The 12,291-nt window shown below is 40.7% G+C and overlaps 1 protein-coding gene across 2 annotated transcripts in view; it reads right to left on the reverse strand.

The window, feature by feature from the left end:
* Positions 1-12,291, reverse strand: part of LOC125019267 (equilibrative nucleoside transporter 1-like) — a 35,985-nt gene that overhangs the window by 15,073 nt on the left and 8,621 nt on the right. Inside the window, exon 1 of one of the 2 annotated variants that reach the window (XM_047603938.1) lies at positions 8,120-8,191. The exons of the other annotated variant lie outside the window; for it this stretch is intronic. The gene's annotated coding sequence lies outside the window, so the exon portion shown is untranslated. Of the gene's footprint in view, positions 1-8,119; positions 8,192-12,291 lie in introns of those variants that run through there. 2 annotated transcript variants of the gene reach the window in all.

A 12,291-nucleotide genomic window follows, 5' to 3' on the forward strand; every position in this document is an offset into this window, starting at 1 on the left:
AAACAAGCCAGCTGGCACAAGCTGCCTTGTGCTGAACCGGTGCCCACCACACACACATTCACATGAGCAATTTGCAGTCTGAAGAGCGGGACGCTTTAACACTCGGCCTCTGAGCAACATCCAACTCCAACAACCAGCACTCCAATGGACAAAGACTTAACAGCAGTGACTGTAATTTATTGTTTCCTCCTCTTATGTTAAGGCTCAAATCATGCCAAACTAGGCCAGTTCAGACTAGCCTGTTTGAAAGTGGTACCTCACATGGTGTTAGAAGTACTCAAATCTACATTTCCTGCTTCTAAATGGTGTCATATTTAGACAACGTTTTACTACCACTTCCCAAAATTACATAAAATCATACATATTAGAAAAGTCTTTCCTTCTACTGTCAATGAGATTTTTGATTGGTCACATGAAGTCAAATTTAATATACAACCTTTTTGTTTGATACAAAGATACTGCATGGTTAAAACTCTTACGGTTTAAAAACAGTGCAGAAGTTGCAAATGCCACTAGGGATTGTAGGATCAAGTTTCAGTGCAGTTTCAATGGTTCATTTATGTTGAAGCATAAACATGTGAATCTACTGACAACAAAACATCGATCAAACTTCGACATGAGACCTGAAAACTGCCTTGAAACAATGTATTGCCAATAGGATAAATTAAATCCAGAAGTTGACTCTGCAGTGTTCAGGACCTCAAACAGTTTTTTTTTTTTTTTTTTTGTATAAAGAGAAGTCATCGAAATCCAAGAATCGTAATAAAAGGTAACCTTGAAGACCAGGTGGCATTAACCCACCGACTGGTTGGCCCCTCTACATGCATGGGAGGCTGAAGGGCATAAAACTGGTGCACAGTGGCTCCTCTGAATGAAGACTATTGCTGGGATGTGAAAAGATGCAACTGGTGCAACATCAACAGTGATGTTATCAATGACAAGGTTGCAAAAACGTTCAAAACTCTGCACTGTAGTGAAACTGCTTGTGTAGTTGTTACAAACTGTATACCTGGCTGTGAGAAAGAAAAGCTTTCACACACTTAAACACAGCTGAAGTTTTGTTTATCATCTTCAGGCAAGGTCATGATGTCTGCAAGGTTACTTTTTGGAAAACTAGGAACAGTTATTTTCCAGTGAAAGAGGGAGGGTTAACTAATGATTTTTGTCTTTCTGTGGATTGAGTAGACCCTCAGTGCTTTTCTTTTCTTGTCTCTGTGAAGACAAAAGAAGTCCATATGCAGATGTTTGTACTGCAATAAATAACAGAAACAAAGGGAAATCACCCTTCACATCACCCTGATACATCAGGGCTACATTTAACATTTAGATAAAGGACATCAGTTAATTTCCCACACCAATACACCTCTCTAACAGGGTTGCCTTTATTCCCGGGACAATAGACAGAACAGTTCGATGCTGGTCATATGACAAGCGAAAGGAAGAATAACCTCTTTCTTTGGGGTCATTTCCCGGTGAATATGGAAGCCAAACACGTTCATGAGGTCATGAAATGTTTCTATGGGTAGTATTGGGCTGAAATACCATACAAGGAATTACCTGATAGAGGGAGGCATTTGTTTTTACACAACCAGCAGCGATAAATTTATCTGAAGATCTCTGACAGAAATCTGTACCTGGTATCAGGGAGTCTCCTAAAGCCAATGTAAATAACACTGGAAATATACAAAAATGTTCTGCATCTACTCTTACAAGAAACTAACAAAAATGTAAGATTCTTAATCAGCTATGAAAAGCACTAATGGTTTTCCTTCTAGTAATCTAATTAGAGATCATAGATGAAACACAATCCAAATGCAATTAATTGTCAGCAGGAAACAAAAACACAAATAGAACACAAGGTTTAATTTCTCGCACCAGTGATTTAACAGGCACACTTTTATGCAGTGACAAACGTAGTAAAAGTGAAATGCACGCTCTATTCCCTTTAGTGTTCAAGTCATGGAGAGAACAAAACGAGGCCGGAAGCCCTCTACTGCAAACAACAACAAACACCAGACTGATAAGAAGAAGATTAAATGATGAGCCTCTGATTGGTGAGTATTAATAAGCCTTCAGGACATAATTAGAAAGTCCAACATGGGCGTCACACCATTCCAAAAGTTCTCCTTTGTACCTCTCACCATACAGCGATGATTCATGCTTCCACTCGTGCCCGACAACTCAGTTTCCAATTTCACTCTGTTCCTAGAATGACCAACACAGGGATACACATACAGTGAAGGTTGCTCTACAGCCAAGGTCACGGACATCCGTACTGAGTACTTCATAGTCAGATTGTAATGCATCGAGTTTCACAACCTTGATTCCAATTTCACGATGCATTTCCTCCTGCTCAAGAACAGTCTGTTCAAGAACAGTATTACAAACATGGAGGCCTTCAACAGGACGTGATAAGGAGGAATGTGGGGGTAATAGCTACCCAATGTTAAAAGGTTTAAAGCTCCGTTAAATTATTACAACATTGAGGAAAGCCTTATATCTGTTCTTGAATAATAAGGATCATAAATCAGCTTCTTTGCTGAGGTACATCTACTTATACGTACCTTGTGGAAATTTATGGCACACTGTTATTTTAGAGCCTTTTTTTGTGAAGTTGAGCTGGTATGGCCAGGAGGAGACATTTCAGAAATCTTCTGATTGCTGAAATAGGATGTTCTCCATCAAAATCCTGAACCGATATTCAGTTTGCAGAAAGGAAGAAAATTAAAATGTTTTTCAAAAAAAGAAAAAAAAATTATATATAATATTTAAAAACTACCTCTAGAATCACTGGTCACATTTTTATGAAGATATCAGTAATATTAAACAGGGGTATGGCAAAACATAATCATATATAAAACACCTCTGGCTACTTGGTAACTCCTTGTGGTGGTGCTTACCAAATGATTGAGTATTAATCATTTGGAAGGGAGCCAACATGCAACAAGGAAGAATAAGAAATTCACAGGAGGAAAAAGCGAACATAAGTCGAACTGTCCCACTTCAGCTTTTAAAACACTTAATGCATATTGCAAGCTCGGATGTCAATTCATGAAAAGAACCTACAGTCCAGACTAATAATTCAATTAATATTTTATTATAGCAGTAATCATGCACGAGATATGAAAACGTAGCCTCCAGTCATTTCAGTCTGTTGCTGCAACTGCAAGAACAGAAAACACATTTTGCAGCGAGGGAATGTTAATCTGACTTTTGCTTTCATTTGTAGCCCTGGCATTAAATAAAACATTGTATAAAAATGCACTGTTGAAAAGCCAACATCACAGTGAGTAGCTGCCTTTTCAAACAGCTCATCTACACTGGCCTTTCATGTCAGCAAATGAAGCCTGAACAAAAATAATGAATAAGAAAAATGAAACAAAGCTAATTTCAGAGAATACAGGTTGTGAATAGGAAAACTGGCCAAGTCAACTCACCACTGCCACATGAGTATTCAGGAAAAACCAAACAGACACAGCAGGCCTAGGTAACACTGTGAGGACCCTCTGATAGGCAACAGATAAAATGAAGCCAAACAAAGTTCTGACAACACTGTAGCTGGGAAAATAAAAACCAATCATTCAGGTTGGTGGCAGCAAGTCTCAGCAAGACGTGATAGTTGATAAAAATTCCAACCAAAACATTACTATTAGTGTTTTCTTTAAACATCTTTTCCATCGTCTTTCTTTTGTAAATGTATCTGACCACATACGCTACAGTAGTGGAAAAAAGTTTTTGGACACCCAATGCATTTGTGAAATATTTCATTAAGAATCACAAAGTGCACATTCTTTCTTTGCAGTCACAGACAAAATACTCAACAAATCCTTAAACAGCCATTAAAAAACTTAAAGTTGATTGAGTCCATAAAAATACATAAGACATTTTTGAATATTGGGTCATTTCGGTACCAGTGATCCACTAATTAAGGATGTGCTTTTTATTAAAGGACACATTTTTCTGTTGCCATGTTTCGTGTCTATGTAAAGTCAGTACATTTAAAAGTTCTTCAGGGACAAAAATAGCTAAAACAAGGATCCTAACGCAGATACAGATTCTCAGCCAAAAAAGGTGCAGCTGCCGCCAGAGTGCAGATGCACTCCTTCAACAGTTGGATACACACCCAGAAGTACTAAATATTAATTTGATGATGTGATGGTTTATGTATTTTTTGTTTAGTTCTGAACACACTCTCTGTTATTTGTTGACATTGATACCAACAATGTTGAGAACTGACCTATTGAATCTGTCAAGAATTTAGTTTTATTAGTCTTTCCTGTTAACAGTAAACGAGATAATTTACATTTGGTTGTGTCTGCCTAGTGCAGCCACACCTTTTGACCCACAAAAAGGGTTTTTCAACAAATATTTCATGACATTATTTGAAATGTGTAAAATTTTAAGGGTGTCCAGAACCTTTTTTCCACCACTGTATACTTCCAAAAGTATTTGCTCACCTGCCTTCACACGCATACAAACCTAAGTGACATCCCATTCTTAATCCATAGGGTTAAACATGCCATCTGCTCAGCCATTGCAAGTGTGTTTATGGGAATTTCACTGGAACTAAAGGGCTAAGGCCAGATCCTGAAAATCAACCGCTCACAGTTTCCCCTTCACCAAACTTCACACTTGGCACAGTGCAGTCAGATGAGTACCGTTCTCCTGATAACCATCAGATAACCAGATGGAGAAGTGTGATTTGTCACTCCAGAGAACATCTCCACTGCTGTAGAGTCCAGTGGAGACGTGCTTTACACCACTGCATCAGATGCTTTGCATTGCACTTGGTGAAGTTTGGTTTGGATGCAGCTGCTCGGCCATGGAAACACATTCCATGAAGCTCTCTACGCGCTGTTCTTGAGCTAATCTGAAGGCCACATGAAGTATGGAGGTCCGCGGAGATCGTTTCCAAATCACTTCTTCTTTGTTATGAAACCAATGACAGTTGACTGTGGAATACTTAGTGCCAAGGACATTTCATGGCTGGAGTTGTTGCACATGTAGCATCTCATCACAGCACCACACCGGAAATCACTGAGCTCCTGAGAGCGATCCATTCTTTCACAAATGTTTGTAGAACCACGGGTGATTTTATACACCCGTGGTCATGGAAGTGATTGGAATACCTGAATTCAGTTATTTGGATAGGTGACTGAATACTTTTGGCAATATAGTGTATATTCACCAAGGGCTGTAGCGACCAGTCAACCTTACTACCGTGCTATGGTGCTTTAAGCAGGAAGACGACTAGTCGCCGGTCACGTGACAGTAACAACACCCCTCTGTGAAGACATGTGAGGAGCCCATGGGGTCATTGCATCAGACTAGCAGCTGTTCATCAAGTGTGTGGAAATACTTCACTAAAGATGAAGCCCATTCTACCATGACATGCAGAATATGTAAACCATTACTAAAATACAACAAATGTACTGCATTACACTATCCCCTGAAAATGCATCGTCTAACGCTAGAGAAGGAAGTGCCCAAATCCTCAGTTAACAAGTTCACCAAATGCCCTGCCATAAAGGAGAGAAGGAGGCTGAACATCAACTATTGGTAAATAGACCTTTATCTGCAGCACACAAAAAAGGCTTGTGAGATATTCTGCATTATTATTTATTTATCTATCCCGGCTACATTATCTTATCTTACAACATGCTGTGAAATGCTATTAAACTATGCAACTGACAGCTCCAATTTATATAGGCTATACATTTCTGCTCCATACAGTATTGATAATTCATGTGTTTAAGTTCAGTTTTGTTGCGTTCTCTTAGTTGAATTTGTTGCTGAGATTATAGAGTTTTTTTGTTTGTTTGTTTTGAGACACTACAATGTATATTCAGGTCAAAAATATAGATTTCATTGTTGCTTTTTACTGTGTGTGTTGTGTAAGTGTGTGATGTGATCAACTAGCCAATGTGGGCTCAACTTTCACCACATACTAGTCGACTTTAAAAAATTGTGAGTCATTCATTGGGCGGCTATGGCTCAGTAGGTAGAGCGGGTTGTCCATGGACCGAAGGGTTAGTGGTTCGATCCCCCGAATATGCTGAAGTGTCCCTGAGCAAGACACTGAACCCCCAGTTGCTCCCAGTGCAACTGGCATTGGTGTGTAAATGTGTGTGTGAGTGAATGGGTGGATGTGTTTCTGACTGTAAAAGCACTTTGAGTACCTTTGAGTAGGTAGAAAAGCGCTATATAAGAGGAAGACCATTTACCATTCAAACCCTAAAAGGTTTGTCCCATTTTAATTTATCCACATAAAGCTGACGATTAAGCCAGATTTGTGGTTCTGCAGCTTTGTATCCTGTCATAGCCTGATGTGTACCAACCCAGGGAGTGGTTGTACCAGCTGGACTGGAACAGGCTGGGCATAATACACTGCTTTAAGCCATATGTAGAATTAAAAACTGTCACTTCTCACACTAAAGCTTTCATCTGAATGTGGCACGTGTATAATATGTGAGCAATATACCAACCTAGGCTGACACAGGACGTGCAAGAGAGTAAAGCACAAAGATTGTCACGCGTTATAACAACAGGGATGTAATCAAGAACAAGAGCTGGCAATAATAGCAAAAACAGGAAAAAAGACCTCCGTGAGACAGTAATTGGAGGACAATGAGAGTAAACCCTCTGGGAAAAGTCTGGAAAGTAAAAAAACAAAAAAAAAAAACAATAAATTCAAGAAGGGAGAAAGGAGGGAGATAAAAAGCTCACCAAATCTATTGTCTTCACCGTGACCTGCCCCCCCCCCCCCCCCTCTTAACAAGCCGAAACCTTTCCCGCCACTCAGAGCAAGAACAAAAGCCAGCTCCAGCTGCCTGTCTTGTGGTCAGAATAAGTGTCAGACTTGTGAACGGGTGAGCAGCAACTCCAACTATCAGCATGACCACGCTAGAGTCAGCGTCTGCGGGTTTGAATGAGCACTTTTTTTTTTTTGATGAGTGGGTCTTTTCTTCACACCACAAGAAAATGATTCATTTTTTTCTGCCAGACAATAACAACTGGCATCTTTCCCGAGTGCAGCTCTGGTCAGCTCCGGGAGGAACAGGTGGTGAGACTTAACTCCTGCTCTTATAAAGCTGATGCACCCAGGGGTGGGTCCATGTGCTGCTGCTGCCCAATCAGCTGTTTAACAGAAAAACAAAGCCACCATTCTGGGTCTTCTGATTGCTTCAGGGTCAGCAGAGTCAGGAATAGCGCAGACACGTGTGGCATGGAGCAAAGCCACGAAATCATTCAGTCAGAGGACTTGGGAGTAACCTATTATAGGACACCAAACCAGCCCATAAATCAATTATCCATGGCAGGATGATAAAAGTGACTAAAATAGTATCATTGCAAGCAGATCCTGTTTAACACTTTGATTTTAACCGACATAGTAATAGTGATCATTCAGCTGCCAGTCTTGCGATTCAGCGCCCACGCACGTTTCCACTCAAAATATGAGCTGTCTATTTAACACGTGCTTTCAGGTCAACCACGTGCTCCACCATAATAGAAAAAAATCTAAAATCTAAAATCAAAGCCCACTTTATCCCGTGTACAGCAATCTCAAAATTAAACTCTTAACTCGCATATTATTTCAGTTGAAGGTGGGGCAGAAAACCCCGCTAAAATTGAACAAAAGCGCGACGAATATGAATAATTTATTAAAACGTGGTCCGGTAAAACGTGTAGTCCGGCTCTAGCTGACCTCTCTCTCCTCTCATCTCCGCCTGGACGGAATCATTGGACGAACGGGAGCGGTAAATTTAAGTTCCCATCACCAACAAAAAAAAAGTAAAACTGGCACACAGCCTCGGGAAGAAAACGATCACTTTTTAGTCCTCGTTTTGGCTTCTCATACCGGGTCTTAACTGGTGACTGTCTTAAAACGAACAGATAAAAACAAAAAAACAGTAGTAGAAGAAGAAAGCATCTAAAACAAGTATAACCGTTAACGCTACTTTAACGGTAAATTCGCATTTAAGGGTTAGTTTTGAGCCGAATACAGACTCATTGAACCGCCGTTCTTCTAAAATGACGATTAAAAGTCGTCCAGCAGCAGCTTTTAGTCGTTTTATAGTGGGTTTTTTTTTCAGTAAACGTTTCTGAGAGGTCCTCTTACCTTGTGCCGCCTCGGTCTCCCTCGTTCTGATCGGCACGCTCATTACTGCGCCTTCATGAGCCCCCGTAAATTTTTGATCCCGTCCCACTCTTGACTCTTCAGCCATTTCAACACAATTCCACTAACGTATCATTTGACATTACTTTACATATTTTTGCAATAAATAAAAATAACCGACACCTTATTATATTGCTTCCTGTCAGAGTATAATATAAAATTTCTCCACAAAATCTAAGCGGATAAGTAATGTAGGTATTATAAACTTTTAATATAAAGAAAACTTTAAATTCAACCCAGACTTAACTTAGTTTATTAAATTGACAATTCTACTAATTTTATTTTTATACATAGGTAAAACTTGACTATGAGACTTTAGGTGTGTGTTTCTGCACTTGGGTAAATTCTTTCGCTGCAAACTGATTTCATCTGCATTGATCTCAGAATTGTATGTTTTCCGATTGTCCCTGAAATCATCACCTCCCCTCCCTGAAGAAGAGTAGGAGAAGTAGGAGGACTAGTGGATGAAACTAACATTGTGGTAATCGCTGAGTGTTTCGGAACTCTCTTTTCTTCAGTCTATGAGAAGTTCTTACACTTGTTGAGTGATTCTCATTTACTCTTCAGTTCAGCTCATTCCAAGTAACCTTAGCCGAGTTTAGGTGCGTGTGATTGAGGAGTTTGGTACATCTGAATTTTACTCCATCACTCTGCTTCTTGGTCAAACAGCCCCTCCACATCCACACCCTCCTCAAAGTGTTTTCTGGCTCACTATCCAACTGAAATACAAGTAAGGTGTGCCACTGAGCTCAAACTAATGTTACCGTGAATTCCAAATAATTGCCATCGCTGAACCATAAAGTACTTCTCTCCACAGTCTCCTCTCAACAGTTAAAGTTGAAATGTATCTGCAGTGTGAGCTGCTGATGTGGGCTCTAATTAATCTGAGATGTTGTTACTCATTCACTTCTACCGCTACTACCTTTAAATCCTCTGCAGCAGAGGAGTCTTGCTTTGCAGGGGAGATCCTCATGAGAGTCAGTTTCTTCATGGTATCAGAAGAAACTTTCCGAACGTCCTGACCTTTGTACCTTGAACCAATGATGAAAGGCTGCTTATCTTTTTTAGTTTGGAATAAAATGGAATACCATAAATGCCTAATGGGGCTATCTGCCTCTATCACCACCACAGAACAACACAATGACCCTGACTGATTCAGGGTCATTAAGAGGGCAAGAAATCCCACCATTTCAGAGACTCATCTGTTAACTGAAAACTCCATGACACTGTTGCTAAGAATCTTAAAGATGAATATAATGGCCCTAATATTTGACCGTTTATACACTCACTGGCCAGTTGCTCATAAATGTAAATATCTAATCAGCCAATCACATGGCAACAACTCAAACCAAGCACCAGAAAGTGATTTGAGTGCCTTCAAATGCAGCATGGTTTCAGAAACTGATTCAGAAAATATCCAGTGAGCAGCAGTTTCCTCTGTAAAAATGCCATGTTGATGACAGAGTCCAGAGGAGAATGGCCAGAGGGGTTTGACCTGATAAAAGACCAATGTTACTAATAGTAACTAAACTGAGCTGTGCAGAAAAGAATCTTTGAAAGAACGGGAGAAAAAAAGGGCTCGCCAAAGCTGGATACCAGAAAAACATTGCCTAGTCTGATGAGTTTCAATTTCCGCTGTGGCATTCAGATAGTCAGAATGTGTTGTGAGCAACAAGAAAGCATGGATCCATCCTGCCTTGCGTCAATGGTTCAGGGGTTTGGAGATGTTGCAAAGATATTTTCTTGGCACACCATCAAATGTCTTCCACAGGCACCAGACCTCTATCCAACAAACTGGAAAAGTGGTGAAACGGGACATTTGTTTCACTGGTGTGCACTCTACAGCAACTGTGTCATGCTACACTGACAATATGGACCAAACACTTTGCTGAATCTATGCCATGAAAAATCAAGTACTTAAGACAGGAGAGTGTTCGACCCTGTATTAACACGGTTTACTTAATAAGGTGGCCGGGGAGCTTAGGGTTAATTAAATCTAGCCAGTACTAGCAAATTACATCAAGATATGTTGTCACACTGGTGGAAAAAGAACCCCAACAAGCTCCAACGCTGATTGATTGCCTAAAACAACAAATATAGTCAGTTGTTCTCATTATAGAGAACAGTTTCTTGGCTTCTCAATCTACTTTGTGTGCAGGACACATAGGCAGAAGCAAGGACTGCTGGAATTGATTAAACGTCCGACCTGAGCTGAACTGCACAGTAAAAAAAAAAAAGAAGAGTCACTTCCTGGAAGAGAATCGTTCTGGGACAAGACAGAGGCTTAACAGCATTGATTGGAAACAGCAGTGGTAGAGTAGTGGCAGAAGACATTAAAGTGACCAAAGCTGCATGACACAATAGGTGACAATTGACAAAAACAACAAAGTGGAACAAAAGAGAAAGAAAATCTAGACTGGCAGGGCAGGGAGATGTTTTCGAACGTGCTATGAATCATGAAATCCCTTGTACTGTTCAAAAGTACAAGGGATTCGACAGTATTCACATCTTTTTCCAAATACAAAGACTGCACATAAAACCAGACTGAGCTTGTTTTTAATAGTCTGAGGCATGAAGTGAAGTCCAAAACAACCCAGCAGACGATAAGAAAAACAGAGTTTGTGGATAATGGTGTGGTTGTATGCAATCTGACTGCATGAAAAAGATATTAGAAAATGGCCAATTCTTTACATAACATGGAACAAAGTGACTTACTTCAGAAGAAATGTTCGTGCTACTACACAACAGAATGGAAAATTGATGAAGAAAATACGAATGAGACACGCTACAGGTTTTCAACAGTACGCAAAAAATTACACTTATGTATAATTTTCGTCATAAACCGTCTGAACCAACACTCAAAGGCGTTGTTGTCTGCACACTAAGTCTGTTTACTTGTACAGTTGTGGTAGGTACACAGTCATCCACACCCTGTCTCACCCCCTGTCTATAAAAAGCCTGGCGTGGGCTTGGAAAGAAATCATGTGCGAGGGAGAGCTGGTCTGGTTTCTTCCTTGCTAACCACTAAGGAGGAGCAGCTGAACCACAGAAGACTGAGGCTCTACTGTCTCTGCTCTCTCCTGGCGTGAAGTTGCACTTCATTTCCATCCATTTCCATTCAGATGCATATATTTCATTAAGCTGAGTGTGTCTCTCCCCTCAGCGCTCCTTTCTGGGCCTTGTTTACTGGCTCGTGCAGCCAGAAGGGAAGGTCAGTTTGCAGCCTCTCAGTGTAGTAGGGCACAACCTTGACTGTGTTTTTCCACAGAGAGGAGAGAAGAAAACTAGAGGCAAGAAAAAGAAAAACAGCGTGTGGTGTCTAGGAGGCGTTTCTTTCACCATGCAGAAAAGAGAAATATGAAAGGAGAGATAAGAAAGATGCCAGTGAAAACTGCCTCAGCTGTAGCTCAACAGGCGTTTGAGGTCTTTGCCACCAACAGATTTCTTTAAGACACCTGCGCCACGTGACATCTTCCCACAACAGGGAGCCAGTAGTCAAATCACCTCAATAATAATCCAGTGTGTATCTCACATTGTCGAGGAGCTGAAAAAATAATCACCGGCCCCTTTTTCTTGTAGCGGTTCTATTGTCGGACTGAATTCTTAACTCCTTCCCTTCCTGCTGACCCCAGACGGTTCCCCGTATTTTCCATTTTTAGAACCCAAGTTATATGAACAAATAAACATGACATATGTCTAATTTGAGAACATCCTGTGATGTTTGTGGCATACGAGGGGCGCTCGGAGAAACATGAATGGGCTGGAAGTGGCTTTCTGACCACATACTGAGATTTAAAGGGGACCACGTTATAAAATGGAATTCCAATGGACGGCCTCTTCAACTGCTAAATGAGACGCAGACGCCTAGAGGCTTAAGTCAGTTTGGGGGGGGGGGATTAAAGCCGGGGCTGAAGCGATGAAGACGGGCAAACAAAGAAACGACTCCTCAGGGAGGTCAGTGAGGAAGAAATGGCCCCTCGTTTTTACCTTAGCAGCCCCTTCACATTCCCAACTGAGTGTGAGTGGTTTTGAAAGGATCACGCTCTAGTGTGAAATCCCTGTCACGATGGACCGTCCGCAAATCTCCTCCTGCACAGACAATGAGTTGAGGTGCG

Source organism: Mugil cephalus, chromosome 13 (genome assembly GCF_022458985.1).
Source record: "Mugil cephalus isolate CIBA_MC_2020 chromosome 13, CIBA_Mcephalus_1.1, whole genome shotgun sequence".
Lineage (NCBI taxonomy): Eukaryota > Metazoa > Chordata > Actinopteri > Mugiliformes > Mugilidae > Mugil > Mugil cephalus.